The sequence below is a fragment of the Sinocyclocheilus grahami genome, unplaced genomic scaffold (genome assembly GCF_001515645.1).
Source record: "Sinocyclocheilus grahami isolate Dianchi unplaced genomic scaffold, SAMN03320097.WGS_v1.1 scaffold48.1, whole genome shotgun sequence".
NCBI classification, from domain to species: domain Eukaryota; kingdom Metazoa; phylum Chordata; class Actinopteri; order Cypriniformes; family Cyprinidae; genus Sinocyclocheilus; species Sinocyclocheilus grahami.
The window spans coordinates 2,167,186-2,184,250 of NW_015505227.1; the positions used below are offsets into that span (position 1 = coordinate 2,167,186).

Consider the following 17,065-nt stretch of genomic DNA (forward strand, 5'->3'; position numbering starts at 1 on the left):
CTGAACCTTAAAATTAAACAGGTGTTTTCTGCTACTGGACCATTAAAACTATATGCAAATGAACCCTTTTGTGATTGGCTAACCACCCCCTCCGAAAGCCAGAATACTGAATAGGTGTTGATATACGTGGGGTGTCATATGTTATCATGTTCACAGTTCTGACACACTGTGATGATTCCTGAATAATTCATTTTTGTCACCTTCATAAGCGGTTTCAGCTTGCACCCTACCCAAACACATATACACTCACAAGGCTGCAATCTTTATGAACTTGCGCAGTAGCTGTATCCTCTTTGGAAGCGACTGGCACTGCAGGATCTCTGTGGCGACCCAGTGCTGCACTTCACTGCATCGCTGCAGAATCAGCTCCAGGTTGAGGGGGCGCCAGCGAGCCTGTTCTCCGTGAAACACGTAACACACAAACTCCACCTGTTCAAACAAACCCCCCCCCCAAAAAAAAATCAAACATGAACAGGAACAAAGACACACGGAAAACATTGCATAACGTGCATAAAGTTTTGTTGTTTTTACATTAACTTTGCTGTGTAGCTAGCCTTGAACTAAAAGCCAGCTTCCTAAGGCACAAATTTGTTTGCAATGGAAAACTACAGAGGATGCATTGTAGCACTAGACAAGTCTTGATGAGTATTTGTAGTAAACCACCCTATGAAGGATATACCAATTAAAAATATGCATTATATGTTATATTATATTATATGCATGCATATTTATATACTATTATAATATAAATTTATTGCTTCATTTAGAATTAGCCTTTATTTTACATTTTCAGTTTTATTTTAATTTTAGTTTAAGTTCTAGTCTTTTTGTTGGGAGCTTTTGTATTTTTTCTTATTTAACTTTCATTTATTTTTTTTTATTTTTCTATAATCGAAAATATTAAATAAGGGCAAGAACAAAATCAGTAAAATCTTCCTAATCATATTTTATTTCAGTTGGTTGTCACGGCAATATTTCCAAGTTTTTTTAAGTTAAGTTTTTCATCTAATATTTATATTTTATTTACTTTCAGCTTTCTTATAATTTCCAAATTCAATTTTATTAGTTTTTGTTTCAGATAACAACTACAACAACACTGTCACATTCTTTATTTTTGTTTGTGTATGTAATGAGTGCCATTGTGATTTTTTATAATTTTAGTTTTAGGTAACTAACTTTTTTAGGAATTTTGAAAAAAAAAATTGCATAGAAATAGACATTAAATAATCTGCAAAAAAAAAAATCTCAGGATAGCTTTTGTGCATTTAAAACCTTGAAACTTTAAAAAAATGAAGTTTAAAAGTAACTAATAAAGAGTAAATAAATAAATGTTACTAATTTAAAATGACTAATTAATTGTGAGCATGACACTAGCAACTAAAAAGGTCATGGGTTTATTCCCAAATTCACATAAAATGCACCTCAAATGCCCTGCAATTTGCTTTAGATAAAATCATCTGCCATGCACATAAATTTAAAAAAAATAACTAATCTATAATGCACCAAAGTTTAATGCAGAGGCTACAAGGAATTTGTCGTTTAAGAATGAATCTCCTGATATCTTCCAATTAAAAAAGATGTGGAAACATTAAACATTCTGATATTTTGTGCACAATGCATTGCAGCAGCTTTACGCTGCCCTGTGACTGTCTGTGGTGAAGCTGTGCTGAATACTGATGATTTGAGAGCTGTAGTGTCCTGACCTCGTGCACACAGCTGAAGAGTTCCCAGTCGAACACCACCAGCTGATTGGCCACCTCCTCTGCACTCATGTCATGGAGTTTGCTGTCTCCTGGTGACCAGTGGATCTCCTCAGGGAGCGGTATCTGACCGACAAAGACATGAGGATGAGGACCATAATCACCAAAAGACACTGAGCGGGACAAGTCAATATGGGTTTTTCAATAACTTTAACATTAGGTGCCCCCAAGTCTTTGATATTTGCTTACATCCTACCGCATTCTTCTCCCACACTGAAGCTGAACTACGATCGTAGATTTTAAAGAACTCCAGCTCTCTGTTTGACTCATGACGAGATGCCACTTTCACTTTGTGGTTGAATAAAACAAGATTTTGATGGCAATCGAATGCTTTCTAAACAACTGAATCAAGTTCTCAGCACTGCTGTAGATAACATATCTTCAGTGAACATTTTAATTTGTGGTGTTTAACAATCATAAGTAAGAATTCCAGTATGACTGTAACAAATAAAGAACACTTATGCTTGCTGTTTATGAGGGTCTCTATGGGTACACCACTCCCCCCCTCCACATGAGTGTCTCGCCCACGGTTCTCACCAAGCTCTCGAGCTCTGCGGGCTCGCAGGCGAACAGGTGGGTGTTGACGCCCAGAGTGGTGAAAACGGCCTCGTCGCTGGGACGGAACACAGCCTTCTCTGAACAAACACAGATTAGATTGTGATGTTAAAGCAGATGAGCCAAGTCAATCCAAAAAATGTCATGTTCCCAAACAGCGAGTCAAGGTCTGGATCATTATAAATTGTCATGCCACTTCATAATTTACACACATGACGCTGTTTGGGGTTTCAGTGTGCAAGTGAGGTCTTAGTAAGTTTGCATGGTGTTCGTGTGCATGGTACGGACTTTAATTCTCTTACCCCCAGATGAGGTGACGGCCACCAGTATGAGGTTGGCAGGTTGGAAGGGCTGGTCCTCGCTATACTGAAGTTTCTCTTTCACCAGAGCCAAGATTTCTCCGACCCGGCATGAAAGACGGCTCCGAATGGTCACGTATGAGTGATCTGGTGTGTAAACCCTGCAGAAGACTAAACAAGGACTAAACAGTCAAATTCATTACATAATACATATTTCCCCCATCTTAGTCTCACTGCACTGGCTTCTGGTACATTATATAATTGATTTTAAAATACTTTTATTAGTATATAAATCGTTGAATGGTCTTGCACCGCCCTACCTTTCGGATCTCCTGACTGAATATCAATCTGGAAGAACACTGAGATCCACTAGCCAAAAGCAGTCTGACCTCGTGCACACAGCTGAAGAGTTCCCAGTCGAACACCACCAGCTGATTGGCCACCTCCTCTGCACTCATGTCATGGAGTTTGCTGTCTCCTGGTGACCAGTGGATCTCCTCAGGGAGCGGTATCTGACCGACAAAGACATGAGGATGAGGACCATAATCACCAAAAGACACTGAGCGGGACAAGTCAATATGGGTTTTTCAATAACTTTAACATTAGGTGCCCCCAAGTCTTTGATATTTGCTTACATCCTACCGCATTCTTCTCCCACACTGAAGCTGAACTACGATCGTAGATTTTAAAGAACTCCAGCTCTCTGTTTGACTCATGACGAGACTTTTGTTCCCCCCACCCCCGGAGCCGTGTGAGACACTTTTTTTTTTATGGATGAGCGCATTTTATTTAACTGCTTTTGGACTGATGCATGCAACACCCCGCTGACTGTGTTTTTTATATAACTCCGACTGGATTCGTCTGAAAGAAGAAAGTCATATACACCTAGGATGACTTGAGGGTGAGTAATTTATGGGATAATTTTCATTTTTGGGTGAACTAACCCTTTAACATCGCCATCACCCATTTTTACTGAATCATTTTATCTCAAGTTAAATAAAAGAGCAAAACTTTGAATAGTAGTAATTATGTACAGTATTGACTTCCTCTCCATTTACCAGTCACGGCTCTGACAAAAGCTCAAACCGGGTCACTGGAGGCTTCAGGGTCAGCAGCGTTTTGTACTGTCAGATTGCCTATTGATTAAGGTCTGGGAAATCACTTAGCTTGGGTTGAGCCACTGCCCTGACAAAGAGTCTCATTTCATCAGATGAGCTCATTGCATCTATAAAACTTGGCAGATGCTACTTTGTGACCCGATTTGTCATCCTGGTCTGAATGAAGTGGAAGCAGACTGGCACTTTCACAAAAAAAAGGATGAATAAGATGATTCACTAACAGTATTCTCATGGGCGTTATTGCACAGCTAAGCAAAAGCAATGGTAATAAACTGTGGTCAGGCTGTGCAATATTTATGCATCCTATTAAAACAAAGGTTTGAACATACTCTCGTCCGAGCCACGGAAAGCCTCTCGGGGCTGCAGGCAGGCGTCGATACGTCTGAAGTGTCGGAAGAGCGGGCGGACTTGCTTCCTGCGACTTTCCTTGTCCTCCTCGGCTCTGTCGGATAGAAGGGAAAACAAGTCAGGTAGTTATTCATGTGTAAATAATTGAATAAGTTATTTGTCCCCAAAAGACTATTATTAACCTACAATTTGCTTAGTAATGGCATCAGGGATGGAAAATATTCTATGCATGGGCAAGATATTTAAGGCGCAGTCATAGCATGCTCTTAAACTGTTTATAACTGGACAGCAAGAAATTGTAAACTCCAATATGCCAAAACCAGGAAAATGGCATTGATTATGTTTGCATGGCATCCTAAGAATTTAAAGATGCAGAAAGACCAAACATGCCAGTGCCAGGAAAAAATTTGCTTTTTTTTATAAACAAAAAAGAACTGTTTAAGGTTTTATGACTAAACTGCTGCCCTGTTGTAGAGGCTTTTAATGACACAATCGAAATCGAACACAACACATTAAAGTTTGCTTTCACCTAGAAACACACAGCGTCTCCCCGACATGCTGCTTCAACACTAACTGCGGTTACTGAAACCACGCCTTCTTTCTTTGCGTGCACATTTGGGCCACATTATGCAAATATTTCCACATAGTGAGGTAGATATGTGGGGGCATGTTAGAACGAGCCGTTTTAGGGGGGCGTGGCAGAGTCTTAACTTTGATAAAGAATATCTCTTTGGTTTTGAGACTTTAGTCTTTGCAACTTCAGGGATCTTATTTATGCACAATCAGCTTGTAACACTCCAAAGAGAAAGGAAAACTTTAAATCGCATCATATGACCCCTTTAATCTCTGCACATTAATTCTTCATCTGGTTCTAAAGCTCTTAATGTGCAACTGCATGCGCCTCATTTAATACTTTACAACTCATGTTGTACTTCACCAAACTAAGAGGCTTCATGTATTATATGATTTTCTGTTCCTATGATTTCTGCAGCCATTAAAGCTCATAAAAAATATTTATAGCTTATATTAATATTCCACTGCAAGGATGAGGGGGATTTGATGCTTACGGGCTGTGTAATATCTCAGTCCAGCGCTGAAGCTTCAGGACGTCTTCCACCAGTTCAGGAAAGCGGCTGAGCTCCTGAACGGCGCACAAATACAGCTCCTGAAACGACACGCATTTATTATTAAGACCAGGAGGAAGGAAATAAAGGAGATGAAGCAAACGATGGTGAAAAATTAACCTTTTTAAAAATTCCTATAATTTCAATAAGCATTTTAATATTAATGAAACGACAATGTGAAAACAGACAGTTCTAATTCATGGTCTGATGTCTAAAAACAGCTGCAAGAAAACATAAGAACAGGTTTCAAAATAAATATTGTGTAGTCATGTACCGGAACAAAATATCACAAACAAGAAAAAAAAAACGTCTGGAGCACAGGTGTGTTTGCCTTTAATTAAGAAAAACTGATGTCAAACAGACAAAAAGAGCAATATTTTCCTTAGCGCAGGGTTACCATAGTAACCCTGATAATCTTATACCAGTGATGACACTCTAAAGACTGTACAAATGGTACAAAATATACAAATCTGCAATTAGGTTTATTTTTCTAAATAAACTTCTAACAAAACTGAATGAGGTTCATGCTTAAAACAATTACCAATGGGGTAAGAAAATAAATCTTAATTCAAGATTTATTCTCTGAACAAGACTCATGTTGTTTCCCAAATCAATTAATATGAGAAACAAGACAAAAATGCTCATTAATTAATTACTTCTTTTTTTAAATCAAAAATGATAATTCTTCATTCTATTTTGCAGATTTTTTATTTTTTTAGCTTTTTATTTTGTTGTTTGTATGCATTGGAAAATTTGAAAAAACATTTATGAGTTTTGAGCTTTTTTTTTTTTTTTTATAAACAAGTGTGGTACCTTTGGGAAAGTGTTGGAGCGATCTCCCTCCTCCTGCAGTAAGTCTCTGTATGTGTCCAGATAGCGGAAGGCCACAGTCAGAACTGCAAGTTTCCGCTCAGCTCCGTCCCAGCCGGGCCAGCCCTCACCCTGCTTACCCTCTGAGCTGAATCTGAGCCAGGAGTTAAGAAACAACACACTCACGAGCCAACTCATACACACCTGCTCTCACTAAATACAGTACAACTGTACACACACGTCTATACATGTACAGACAGACAGACAGACAAACAGACAGACAGATAGATAGATAGATAGATAGATAGATAGATAAATTGCTCAGAAACACAGAAATTGCTGGGTTTTTATGAGTGTATGCAGATAAACACATGCTCAGACAGCCACTGTCCGATCACCTGACACAGATGCCGCACTGGAAAAACTAAATCTCTGCTTCTGTGGCCAGACAGCCAGAATAACTGCAACCTTTGAAAAGTATTGAGGCCGATGGAACACACCCATCACACCCACATACACACACAAGTTACAACATAATCACACGTGGAATGGATTTCTCTGTATTCGCAGGCTAACATAAGTTGGTAAAGTCACACATAAGCATTTAAGCAAAGACATATACTTTATCGGCACATAAGATGACCCAAAAATCTGCAAAGACTCCTTGTCCCCAATCCTACCAATCATATGAGCAGGAAACCTGAAAGGCGGACTAAATTTAAAGTGGAGTATCCCTGAGCCTCTCTGCCTATAATTAAAGAGTCCCCGAAACCCCGTCTAATATTGACAGCTATTCCCATACAAAAAAGGCCCAAGAGGAGCTTCTGCAAATGGCATCATCGATCTAGTAAATCTATATCCAGAGTCGTCACCTCTGCTCGGGTGCCAAAAAACAGCAGCCGTCTAAGCTGCTGGGCAGCTGCGAAATTTGAACTCTGTTCCCTCGCACAAGCCCTGGATCGCGTCCGCCACAGCGGTTTGGAGTCCGGCCAGGCCGACTCCACCGGGACTGTCAATGTGTGAAGAGCTAAAAGCACTATCAGTCCTGAGTGAAATGGAATCATCCTGCTTTGAAATCTTTTTATTAAACCCCTCAAATGAGCCCTGACGAGTGGGAAGTCTACGAGACGGGGCTTTTCTAAGCAGGAAGCAGACATGTTGCCACAACAAAAAGATCTGATTAGGCCTGGATTAGGTCAAGTCAAAGACCAGGAAAAAAGGTGTGGAAAGTGGAAAGATAAATGGCCTGGGAGGAGGAGAGGAAAGAGAAAGAGAGGAGCGGCTCACAAGGCGAGGTGGTAACGGCAGTCAGGGAAGATTAGCGAGGGTCACTGATTGCCGCAGACACTCGGGGGGCCGCCACGCAGCGGACATGCTGCATTAGGAGCGCTGAGGCATGCAGACGGGCCTCCCCAGGAATACCTTTGTGCTTAAATCCGCAGACAAGCCCCTCAGACGGCATTATGGTCTGAGTAGGGGGGGCTATGGCATTCACAGTAGGAATGTAGGTCACTGAATAAAAGAGAGAGGGGTGCACACACACACACTTATACACACTCTGACACAACGCTTAAAGCTAACAAAACAAACATTCCCCACATTGCACTCATCTTATCTGAATTTAGGAAACCGATGGACCCCGAGGGATGGGGGGGGGGGGTTGGGGGGGGGGTTGGCCTGCAGAGTCTGACAGAGGTAGGTTAGCATTGCGGCTAATTGGTAAATCATTCTGACCCAAATCTTAAACGGCATGTGCGACTGTTAGCCCCCTGCGGTAGAAAGACGCCAGGCTCTTCGGCTGTGTGTATTGGCTGTTTTATGGCAGATAATTCAGTTTGTTTTGGAAGTGTTTTGAAGACATTCAAGTGTTCGGCTTGATAATTCAGAGCCAAATGCTTTTTCTGAAGTTTTGCGAAGTAAACAAACTGACTGGAGAACATGTAGGACACTAACATAGCTGTCAGTGTGATCATTCAGTTTCAAACAAAATAACATAAACGAGACCTAAAAATAATGAAGTTTTAGCTAAAAACTAAAAAGTTCGGTGAAGCTCTACAAAATTTTACCAGAAAGACAATTAGCAAATTATACATGATTTAACCAGTTCTGAGTTGTGTCCATTGGTCTGACAAACCATAAAGTGTGGTCATGCTAGACTTTGATCATGTAAAATGTCTTCAGACTGTAATGAGCCCCTAAGAGGACATGATGATGGAAAAATGTTAGATGGGAGGAGAATTTTTTTTCAATGCGTTTGTGTTTTCTTGCTAAAGTATCACATTCTTAAGAAACTTAAAGCAAAATATAGTTTTTTTTAAAAACATAATTTTTCCTCCCAAATGCAAAATTTTGCGAACTAATGCCAAAGCATTTAAATTAAATTTTTTCCTCCAATCATTTTTTTCTCATCATCATGTCCCTCAATACTATAAGGCTTCTGTTTTAATAGATAATTAAAAACAAAGAATAAATAATACATTCAAAAGGAATTAAATTAACTTCACTCTTAAAATATTTAACAAAAATTAAATATTAAATTAAATGTACAAAATAATATCTACAATCTATTCCACTTGCCCACACCAAATGCGAGAGCTTCTGGTCCTGAAGCAACATTCCTATCATAAACTGCAGCCTAAACTTTAATCTTAATGTTAATGCTAACAGAATGATATGATATGTTGATAAGACCCTAAATCCCAGTCATAGCCCTAAAACTGGTTAATATAGAGCTATTTTTCCAAAATATGATGTTCAGGTACATGTTCTACTTGGATAAATCACATTAAGGTAGGGTTACAGTCGTCCAATGAAGATTTTCAGATGTTAAAAGGTGTACATTAGGCACTTATGGTTCTGGCGAGGGGAAAGGATACTGTTGAAGCAAGACCTGCTGGAACCTGTCTGGGGCCAAGAATATTGGGTGCGTCAGCATGAAGTCATCCAGGAGTATTTCTGCAAGGAGACAGAGAGACGAACACAACCTTATTAGTGACATCACACAACTGAACAAGATGTTCATGTTTGTCTGAAAGTATTGGGCTGCGGAGACTGACACGAGGAGGACAGGAACAACAAGGAACTCTGGAAAATTATGTCTTCTGTGCAGACTTAGCTGTTCTTGTTCGACAGGTTGTGAACACTTGCTCTGGAGTATGTGTGCGGAGAAATGAAATTGAACTTGACAGCACCAGCCTTCACCTCTGCTAACTCATCTCAAGGACAGTGGGTTTGTGGGTAGAATAAATCACGACGCTTTCTGGCACACTTTGGACCACTGACACTCCCAAAGGCTGCAGTGATGTACTGTACACACACATCTAGCAGCTGAAATTAAAAACTAACAGACTAGCTCATATAAACGTCAACAAACAGTGAAAAAGGCATTACAAAAAGCATAATAATTGAGTGATGCTTTGAAAAACTGCTGTTTTGAAATCTGCAAAAAGGGATAGAAATGTGCATAATATTTTTTGATCTGGGGCACATCTTGACAGTGAGGTTTTCGGAGACTGTATTTTGACTGATGAGAGGACATGATACTGATTATGTATCTGGGTTATATCAATGTGGAGCACATAAATCATTGATACTTAACTATTAAAAACATAATCGCTGAGAGGAATGAGAAACGAGTCAGTGGCACAAAAGGAACACGTCAGTTCAAAATGCTAAGGCTTTCACATGTCATGCAAATAAAGCAAAGCATGAACTAGAGAAAACAGGGTCCAATACTAAAAGCTCAACTAGTCCATTTGCATTTCAGAGCAGTAGCTTGGACGCAGAATAAATTTGTATCGTTGGTTCAGTCAGACAATGAATTTAATTAAGATGAACTGTCAGCTGAATTCCCTCAGTTGATTCATTCGTCTGAACAGCAAAGATTCCCACAATCATGCCCTGCTTTGCATACTGATTTGCAGGCAACAACGATCACTGATTGGTGCAGACGTGTTTGTTTTAGTTCCTGATTGTGACTATCGAGAAATGATGCAAACGTCCCCCTGTCATTACGGGATTCTGTGACACAAGGCGTTCTAATGTGCATTTTAGAAATTTAACATGTCCAAACCTGCACACTTCACATATCTGTGCATGTTTTTTTGTGAAGTCACACCTCTTTTGAGAGTTATGGGTGAGGCATAATGGAAGCGTGGGTAAAATAAGGTCACATGCACACCTACCTATTATTGTATTATATCTAAAATACTATAAAATGCAATCTAATATTTATATAAATATTTCTAATAATATAATTAATTGTATCACTTGATATCATGCACAGTATGAATTTAAAGTATTTATATTATTACAATAATTAAAATAATTATATATACATACTTCTTAAATATTAATGTATTATTGTATTATAGAATAATATATATATATATATATATATATATATATATGTATGTACTGTATATATATATATAAAATAAAAAATGTTTAATAGGGGTCGTATACTAAACTTATTGCAGTATTCCACTGTATTGCATAGATAGGTATAACGTTTGAGTACTGAATAAGCAAGTAAATTCAAGTCTTCATGATCTCTCTCACACACACACAGCTGTTTACTGTACACACACAAACATTTCTAGTACAAACCTCTTTCATTATCTCAAGTATGCAAACCTCTTTGCCACATGCACTGGAATATGTATTATATTGAAAGTTACATTTTCAAATGAAAATGACAACATGATCGTTTTATAAAGTATGCGTTCATATATAGGATTAAAGTTCACCCAAAATTAATATAATTTAGCCTACTCACCCTCATGTTGCCCTTTTTTTAATTCTGCAGAACACAAAAGAACATATTTTGAAGACTTTAATCCTATATGGATTAAAAAGAAAACAAAACGCTGAGATGCTTTCAAAACATTTTCTTTTGTGTTCCACAGAGGTCAGAAATAAGTTTTGTAATGACATGAGGGTGATTAAAATGGATGAACTGTCCCTTTAAGAAAATAACACATACAGCTTCACAAGAGGCCTCCCATGCATGACAGCTTTACCCAGATCTGAGCTCTGTGGGTGGGGTGAACTGGAGCACAGATCACGAGGCCACTGCACTACACAGCCAGATAATTGCGTTCTGACTCAGCACATGGAGGGCTAGCGATCTACAACTGGCCAGACATCTTAATTAGAGCCTCTGTGTGTGTGCGTGAGACATTGTAAATGAGCGAGCATCGACCAGTTCTTTCCACGCAAGGAGAATGTCACTCCAATGGCAAGATCACAATGTCCTCTGTGTCACTCACAAAGACCTCACACTATACACAGAATCTGTAATATATATTAACCCATCATTAGCATGTGAAAAATGTATACTAACTTCAAAACAACAAGTTCATATTTATTGCATTGTTTTCTCAGTAACAATTTACATTAAGGTTCCCTTTGCAAAGGGTTTATAAAGGTGTTTATAAATGACTAATAACTCATTTACAAATGCATTATAAATTATTGATAAGCAGTTGAATGCATGAATAAAAAGGGTGATTTTTAATGCAATACCTGCCAAATAGTGAGCCATTTTTAACTTGTTAAAAATGACAGGTGTTCAGCTCACCCCACATTAAGGCTCATAGATAAATAAAATACATCACTTTTTAATCTTTGCTATGGATAGGCATCATGAACTCTTGGAGAGTTTAGTGGGTAAGATACAGAGTAGCTTCTGGTAAGCAACATAGTAAGAAAAATGTCATAAGTCATGTATAATTGAGAAAACCATAAATACAACACCCTTCAATCTCACTATAATAGTCTATTTTTGCTGCATAATGAAATCAATCAGGAATCTGGTTTTGAGTGAAATAGGTATGAATAAATATATTTATTAAGCATTTATAACATGTAAGTTAAAAATGACTCACTATTTGGCAGGTATTGCAATAAAATCACCCTTTTTATTCATGCATTTATAACTGCTTATCAATGATTTATAATGAATTTATAAATGAGTTATTAGTAATTTATAAACACCTTTATAAAGCCTTTACAAATATATATATATATATATATATATATATATATAATACGTGTGTGTTTGTGTGTGTGTGTACCTACTTAACCATATTTTGGGGACAAATGTGTACCCAAAAGTGAGCTAAACCTGACAAAACCAAAAACCTCCCTTTGGGCACGTCCTCATTTGTAAAACTGGTATAAAAATAAAGTAAACAACGGTTTTTGTTTTTTTTTGTAAAAATGCAGAAAGTTTCCTGTAAGGGGTAGGGTTAGCTGAAGGGTTGGTGTAGGGCAATAGAAAATACGGTTTGTACAGAATAAAAACCATTACGCCTATGGAATGTCCCCATTTCGATAGCTACGTAAACATGTATGTGTATGTGTGTGTGTGTGTGTGTGTGTGTTTGTGTGTGTTTGATTTCATTTCAAAATCAAGAAAAAGGTTGGAGAAAGACCTTGGATTCAAAACACTTTGAGGATAGGCATAACTTCGTTTTCTCTGGAAAAACGCAGACAGAATGGATTAAACTCATCTGCATCTTAAATGGAGTTTATTTTCAAGAATGGAACTTTTTCAACCACTTGGCGAAATGGTAGACCATTTAGACTTCCATTTTTAAAGTTTACAAACCGTGTATTGAAAAAAATGCCATTAATTAACAGAGGCCTCCCTAAGGTTCAAACCCGGGATTCCCTTGGAAGCGGGATTGAGGCGGCGCTGCGCTTCTTGCGGGACGTCGTTCAGCCGGCACTTGGGGCGTCACGTAGTGCAACTCAGGAACAAAAGCAGGTGGGCAAAGACAAACTTAGCATATTTATGGCAAAATAGAAAAGTTAAAGCAATCCAAGTTATTCTTAACAACAGTAAATACCCAAGTGCACCAGCCTGTACAAATAGCAAGCAGTTTGTGCAAAATTATTATACTTCCAAATGTGTGCCCGAAAGATCAGAAAGTACATTACGTGTGCCACCATGGACAGGGTCATTAAATCTGGTGCAATATAGTCAATTGAACGCCTCGCTATTTACTGTTAGTGAGGTAGAGAAAGTGATTAGTAATTTACCTAATAATAAAGCAAGCGGATCTGATGGTGTGACATACGTACGAAACACTGAAATCTGGTAAAAGCACGTTGTGCCCAGTTCTGACTAATATATTTAACATCTGTCTTGAGAACGGTAAACTACCAGAAGCATGGAAAGGTGCATTGATCCATCGAATCCCCAAGAAAGACCATATCCCTCAACTTGGAGAGATATATCCTTACTACCGACAGTATATAAGGTATTCATGAAATGTTTGCTCTCAAGAATCCTCCCCTGGTTGGTGGAGACAGGAATACTCTCATCAAAACAGAAAGCATATATCAATAGACAGGGAATGAATGAGCACGTCTTTTGTTTGAAAACAGGAATTGATGATTTTAAACATTCATCTGCAAAATTCTTCAATGTCTTTCTGGATTTTCGTGATGCTTTTGGCTCATTGTCCCATGATGTTATGCTTTATGCATTGGATGAAATAAGACTGCCACGGCCGTATGTGGTCGTGATCGAGGACGTCTACAATAACTCCTACGTTCAAGTCATATGTGGAAGTGCCTTAACTGATCCTATACCTCTAAAGATCGGTATTAAGACTGGCTGCCCCAGGAGCGCTATTAACTTTATACTAGTGATTAACTCCTGGCTGAAATGGATGTGTCAGTGCTCACCAGCATGTGTGCGATCTCCAAATCCAGTGTAAGCTTATGCGGATGATGTGGAAATATCGTCACGAGATGAGAGTGTAATTCATAATATGCTTCTTCGTACAGATGACTTCATAAGGTGGTCTGGTTTGGATATGAAACATACAAAGTGTGCTGCGTTTTATGAAAGACGGAGTGGAGGAAATAGATGGTATAGATCAAAGTCTGACAAACCCCCGGTCTTTGCATTAGCACATAAACCTATCCGTCTATATGAACGTCATGAAACCTATCCTTATCTGGGGCATAAATTCAACGTTAGCGGTGACTGGGAGGAACAGGTTACAGAGCTGTGTCATGAATTTACCTGAAGACTTGCACTGATTGACTCTTCCCCTCTCCCCATAATGATGAAGATCGAGGCTATCAGATTGATTGCAACAGCTAAAATTCAACATCTATTTATGAATGTTCATATTCCACAATGCACACTTTCAACACTGAACGACGAAATGGTAAAACTAGTGAGAAAATGGCTCTGCCTCAATACAACCCGAGATATTATTTTCCAGTCGCGCCGAGACGGAGGTCTCGGTGTCCTAAACATTGAATGTAGGCCTGTGAGAAAATGGCTCTGCCTCAATACAACCCGAGATATTATTTTCCAGTCGCGCCGAGACGGAGGTCTAGGTGTCCTAAACATTGAATGTAGGCCTATTTATACTGCCTCCAGAATAGGTAATCTTCTTAATATGCTGAATAACGCCGATACATCTGTCAGAGAGATGGCACATGAGTCCCTTTTTCTACATCTACAGCGGCGCAAAATACCGGCTGCTTCATGCAACGAGCCCCAGTTTCTTGGATTTAAAATAAAACCGAATGGAAAGTTGGATATCAAAACAGCCAGATTTGGAGTACGCTCTGATTGGCTGGATTTAAATGATCTTTGCCAGCGTACAGGACTGCAGCTCTCTTGGCAGGGACCTGACGGAGCTGATTGCAACAGCTAAAATTCAACATCTATTTATGAATGTTCATATTCCACAATGCACACTTTCAACACTGAACGACGAAATGGTAAAACTAGTGAGAAAATGGCTCTGCCTCAATACAACCCGAGATATTATTTTCCAGTCGCGCCGAGACGGAGGTCTCGGTGTCCTAAACATTGAATGTAGGCCTATTTATACTGCCTCCAGAATAGGTCATCTTCTTAATATGCTGAATAACGCCGATACATCTGTCAGAGAGATGGCACATGAGTCACTTTTTCTACATCTACAGCGGCGCAAAATACCGGCTGCTTCGTGCAACGAGCCCCAGTTTCTTGGATTTCAATTAAAACCGAATGGAAAATTGAACATCAAAACAGCTGGATTTGGAGTACGCTCTGATTGGCTGGATTTAAATTATCTTTGCCAGCGTATAGGACTGCAGCTCTCTTGGCAGGGACCTGACGGAGCGGTAGTGGCTCTTAATGAGAACATAATAATATCTCTGCTCTCAGCGGTTCTCAACACCAAAAGTACACCTCATCAACTATCAACCAATAATGTAAGAGCCTCACTTCTTCACCTCAAAAAAAAACAAAATGCCCAGCACTGGATGGGCTTTAAACTACAGGGAAAATTAGCACTTCTCCAATCGGCTGCCCACATAGAGATGGCACATGAGTCACTTTTTCTACATCTACAGCGGCGCAAAATACCGGCTGCTTCGTGCAACGAGCCCCAGTTTCTTGGATTTCAATTAAAACCGAATGGAAAATTGAACATCAAAACAGCTGGATTTGGAGTACGCTCTGATTGGCTGGATTTAAATTATCTTTGCCAGCGTATAGGACTGCAGCTCTCTTGGCAGGGACCTGACGGAGCGGTAGCGGCTCTTAATGAGAACATAATAATATCTCTGCTCTCAGCGGTTCTCAACACCGAAAGTACACCTCGTCAACTATCAACCAATAATGTAAGAGCCTCACTTCTTCACCTCAAAAAAAAACTAAATGCCCAGCACTGGATGGGCTTTAAACTACAGGGAAAATTAGCACTTCTCCAATCGGCTGCCCACATCTTAAATGGATGTTGTTGTTACAAAGGACTGTATGTGTCCAGACATGATCGCCTGGTTGATTTGATTGTAAAGGACTTGAAAACAATGCATAAAGACAGTAAGTTTTACCAGCATACTAATGTTGAATTTAATTGGTTTTATGACAACACATTTGACAGTGACTATTTTAAAAACATTCCAAACACTCCGGACATTGTAATCGTAAACAAGGCTTTGAACTCTGTATTTGTCATTGAGGTTGGCTGTTGTTTTGATCTGGATTTAGATACCTGCTATCTTTCCAAATTGCTGAAATATCAGCCATTGGTTGAAGCCATCCATCAACTTAACTATCATTGTAAGTTAATTACCCTAGTATTTGGAAGTTTAGGTAATGTGCACAAGAATTAAAGGACTGCAGTTGAGTGGACTGCAAAAAAAGAAAGCAAAAAAACGCGCACAATTTTGTTCAGTTTCAGCCACTATAGGGAGTGTGCAAATATGGAAACGAAGATGTTTTGTCTATCCTTGAGTGTTGAATGTTATAAATATAAGGACTTGTGAATGTATGTTAGCCATGTGTACCTGACATCTTGCAAACTGACTTCCCAAGGTATTTGGATTCCGTTTTTGTTGCTTGCCTTTTGGATCCAAATAAAAGAATAAAATGTGTGTGTATGTGCGTATACTGTATTTATATAAATTAACATTTTTATTACATTAGTATAATATATTTATGTATGTCTAAAAAACATTCCAAACACTCCGGACATTGTAATCGTAAACAAGGCTTTGAACTCTGTATTTGTCATTGAGGTTGGCTGTTGTTTTGATCTGGATTTAGATACCTGCTATCTTTCCAAATTGCTGAAATATCAGCCATTGGTTGAAGCCATCCATCAACTTAACTATCATTGTAAGTTAATTACCCTAGTATTTGGAAGTTTAGGTAATGTGCACAAGAATTAAAGGACTGCAGTTGAGTGGACTGCAAAAAAAGAAAGCAAAAAAAACGTGCACAATTTTGTTCAGTTTCAGCCACTATAGGGAGTGTGCAAATATGGAAACGAAGATGTTTTGTCTATCCTTGAGTGTTGAATGTTATAAATATAAGGACTTGTGAATGTATGTTAGCCATGTGTACCTGACATCTTGCAAACTGACTTCCCAAGGTATTTGGATTCCGTTTTTGTTGCTTGCCTTTTGGATCCAAATAAAATAATAAAATGTGTGTGTGTGTGCGTATACTGTATTTATATAAATTAACATTTTTATTACATTAGTATAATATATTTATCTATGTCTATATTATATTATTATATTAT

At 38.7% G+C, this 17,065-nt stretch overlaps 1 pseudogene; it reads right to left on the bottom strand.

Moving 5' to 3' along the window:
* Positions 1-17,065, bottom strand: part of LOC107582880 (rap guanine nucleotide exchange factor-like 1) — a 41,146-nt pseudogene that overhangs the window by 11,815 nt on the left and 12,266 nt on the right.